The sequence below is a fragment of the Orycteropus afer genome, unplaced genomic scaffold, assembly GCF_000298275.1.
Source record: "Orycteropus afer afer isolate SDZICR_OR568_19922 unplaced genomic scaffold, OryAfe1.0 scaffold00388, whole genome shotgun sequence".
NCBI classification, from domain to species: Eukaryota; Metazoa; Chordata; class Mammalia; order Tubulidentata; family Orycteropodidae; genus Orycteropus; species Orycteropus afer.
This window is the reverse complement of record NW_006921975.1, coordinates 92,056-96,533: the sequence shown is the minus strand read 5'-3', so window position 1 is coordinate 96,533 and position 4,478 is coordinate 92,056.

Here is a 4,478-nt window from a genome sequence, read left to right as displayed (position 1 = left end):
TTTTTGTTTTCTTTATGTTGAGGTGTAATTCATATTGATCTTCATCAGTAAGTGCTTCAAATCTTCTTTGCTTTCAGCAAGCAAGATTGTGTCATCAGCATATCACAGGTTATTAATGAATCTTCCTCCAATCCAGATGCCTCATTCTTCTTCATATAGTCCAGCTTTTCAGAGTATTTGCTCAGCATACAGATTGAATTGGTATGATGAAAAGATGCAATCCTGACACACACCTTTGGTGATTTTGAACCACGTTGTGTCCCCTTGTTTTGTTTGAATGACTGCCTCTTTGTCTACATACAGGTTCCACATGAGCACAATTAAGTATTCTGGAATTCTCATTCTTCACAATATTATTCATAATTTATCATGATCCACACAGTCTAATACCTTTGCATAGTCAATAAAACACAGGTAAAGATCTTTCTGGTATTCTTTGCATTCAGCTAAGACCCATCTGATAGCAGCAATGATATTCCTGCTTCCACCTTCTCTTCTGAATCTGGTTTGAATTTCTGACAGTTTCCTGTGGATGTACTGCTGCACCTGTGTTTGAATCACCTTCAACAAAATTTTACTTGTATGTCATACTAATGATGTTATTCAATAATTTCAGTATTCTGTTGGATCACCTTTCTTTGGAATGGGCACAAATATGAATATCTTCCAGTCAGCTGGCCAGGTACCCATCTTCCAAATTACTTGGCATAGACAAGTGAGCACCTCTAGAGCTGCATCTGTTTGTTGAAACATCTCAATTGGTATTCCTGAAGCCTTTTTTTTCCCCAATGCCTTCAGTGCAACTTGGACTTGTTCCTTCAATACTATCTGTTCTTGATCGTATATTACCTCCTGAAATGGTTGACATCGACCAATTCTTTTTGGTGCAGTGACTGTGTATTTCTTCCATTTTCTTTTCATGCTTCCTGTATCATTCAATTTTTTTGGCCATGAAAATAAAAATAAATACAAAATATTAAAGAAGATAGCAAATATTTGTGCTAAATATAAATAAAATATTCTTTAAATAGTTATTTAAAAACTTAAGCTTACTTCTTTCAATGTAACTTTTTATATCAGGTTTTATGCTTCAAATTATTACATACCATTCCCCATCGAGATTTTAATGATGACTTTGAATTCATGATTGTAACCATTAACAAGAAACATTGTTCCCACAAGTAGGTGATAAAAACAAAACAATTTAAACCATGTTTTACAACCATTCCAAAATTTACAGCAGTTGAAATTATATTAGAAGAATCTCATGTCTCTTTACTTTCTTGCATTGATATATACTATAATGAAATATGTAGTGATGATGCAAATGGGTTTTCAATCCAGTTCAACTTTTTCATGTCAAGCCCACCCAGTATTTCAAAACAATGATGATGCTATAATTTCCAGAATACACATGCAGTCACCCTGTGGTTAGCCTGGATGTTGATAAAAGGGCACAAAAGCAGCAAATCAAACCAACCAAACCAAACTCACTGCCGTCGAGTCGGCTCCGACTCATAGCGACCCCTCCTTGGGTTGCTGAGGCAGTATCACTATGGAAGTAGATTGCCCAGTCTTCCTTCCAAGGAGTGGCTGGTGGGTTTGAACCGCCAGCCTTCTGGTTAGCAGTCAAATGCCTTAGGCACTACGCCACCAGAGCTCCCAAGCAGCAAATAGACATACATAAGTATGTGACATATGTGAGGATACAGATTTGGAGCTGTTACCTGGAACTGCGCCCACCAGCAGTTCTCTTTCTCACTCTCTCCCCTAATGTCATGTAGATGTCCTGGTGGTTGAACACCTTCTTGGGTAAACTCAATATGTAACAGTAAAGCAGCAAAAGCTGGAAGTGCCTCTAATGCTGGCTGCCCATGAAGACTGTAGGGCAAAATTCCAGACCCCATTCTATATGATTAGCCTTCTGAAGAAGGTCCAAGGAGGCTGCTAGTAGCTGGTGATAATTGGCCTGGGAACTCTGTCTCCCTTATGTCCTGTCTTGCTTCCCCAAATGCTGAAAAGATGAATTATTCTTACCCAACTTAAAATCCATTGGCAACACCCCAGTGTGTCTAGGCCCATCATGTGGAAAACTTTTATCTACTAAATCTTCCACTTGAACTACACAAGAGGATGGGAGAAAACTCTTAATGTTTAGGCCATCAAAACAAGGGTGTCCCACTTGCACTCACTTTCTCTCTCAACCTTTTTTTTTTAGGTCCCTCCAATCTTTGTTCTGTAGTCCCTCCAGTGCTCCCACCAACTTTTTATGGGGGGAAACCAGACTCCTCTCCACAAGAAGAGTTCCAACATTTTGTGTTTGCTTTAGCTGGATGTAGATGTAGGCTTACTGCTGCCCAAAGTTGGCTAGTTTGAAGCTGAGACCCATGGGTGGTGTGGTGTGCCCATAGGTGCCACTCCCAACACTTAGAGGAGCTTCTACTGTGCCGTTACAGGCCTCAACCACCACAGTCTCAGGGATAGTGTTGTGCTGCTGAACTCCTAGTAACACCATGCTGTAGCAACAGCAACAACAGCCAAAGAAAACTCAATTCCTATGTGGACTGAGTAGGCTTCCAGTTTTCTGTTTTCTCTTCTCAAGGCAAGCACCTTTGAGATAAGAAGACATCCCTGAGTGAGACAGAGTACCCTGGGGAGGGAAGAAGCATATTCTAATGATAGGTGAGATAAAGGGCTAAGGATAATTTAGTTACAAAAAGAATAGAAATTTAATTGTTTTACTTCACGCTAGATAAGTAGCATGTCTATTTTTTATACTTTAATTTTGTTCTTTATTGAAATGTAATTGTCTTAAATTATTATTGGCTTCTACCACAACTGGCTTTAAGATTGATGTGATGACATATTGAAGTAGTGTAACAATGCAGGCGTCCTTCTTTGTTAATTTTGCCTGTTGTGGCCTTCACATCTCATTGCACACCTCACTTTCCTCAGGAAGATCTTTGCTCATTATTTCTCTGTCAGCTTCTTCAACCCTAGGTGCCCTTAGCAAAGTACAAAAAAAAAAAAAAAAAAATCTGAGTTTTTCTTGTATTTGTTCATCTGTTCAAGTTTATCCAAGATTTAATCCACTAGTTGATCACTCAACTTATTGAAGTATATTACTCCTCCTTTGGCTCTGGTCTACCTGTGGAACGTGAAGAAAGCCAAGTACAAAAGAAGGTTGGAACCAGGGTCAAGACTATGGGAACTGCTTTCTTCTTTTCTCTCTAGAATTAAAAATATCACTTAGGTCATGAAACTGCTGCCTAGGTTAACAACCAAGTCACTGTCTACCCTCAGCTGGCATTTCAGCTTGCCAATCTTGCTATTCATTTCTTGCTAACTCTCATCCTTTATCTGTCATTAAGCACTTCAAGCTTTCCCACCATAGCACTTACTTCTATGTCTTCCCTGCTGAACAAAAAGCTCTAGGAGGGCAAGAACTATGTTTTTCTGTTCTCTACTGGATCCTCCACACCTAGCACAGAGTCTGACCAGTAGAAACTTGGCATTCAGTAGATAGTTGTTGCAGGAAGAAATCAAACTATATAGCTTGGTGATCTGACCAAATTCTTCCTTTGTCTAAGCCTTAATTTCTCCATCTGTAGAATAAGAGCTATGGACTAGAGACTCTGTCTTAATTACATAACAGAAATACCACAAGTGGTATTTAAAAGACAGAAATGTGTTTTCTTCCAGTTCAGGAGTCTAGGTGTCTGAATTCAGGGCACCAGCTGTAGGAGGAGGTTCTTCTTTGTCTATTTCAACTTCTGTTGTTGTTAGTTGCCATCAAGTTGATTTTGGTTCATAGTGACCTCACATGACAGAGTAGAACTGCCCCATAGGGTTTCTAGGCTGTAATCTTCATGGAGGCACATCACCAGGTGTTTCTCCCCATTTCAGCTTCTAGTAGCTGGCAGTCCTTGGAGTTCCTGGATTTGTGGATTCATCTGCATTCACCATCAGGTAGGGTCTGTCTCCCCCCACCCCCACCCCCCCACTGTGTATGTGTCTCTATGTCTATTCTGGTCTTTTATAACTCAGAAGTGAGTCAAGAAAAGGTTTACACATGGAGAGAAAAATTCTTTGATGGTTATCAGGGATGGGCGGGGAGGAGATGGATAATCACTAACTAGATAATAGACATGTATTAATTTGGGTGAAGGGAAAGGCAATATTCAGTAAGATGGCAATCAGCACAATATCATGTATCATTAAGGCAAAGGAAGATACAGAGAGGTGCACAAAAGTTAGAGACAACAAAGGGAAATACTATTACATACACAAACCGGTAATATCAGTAATAACAAACAGTAGTCTACGAGTGGATATATAGGCAGACTGGCAAGTTGAACAGGTATGGGTAGGCAAATGAGACAACACTCATCACCACATATAGATTTGGCAGAGGATATTTCTACATACGTGTTTGTTTGTGCAGTAAAAATATCCAGGTATATAATAGAGCTAACAGG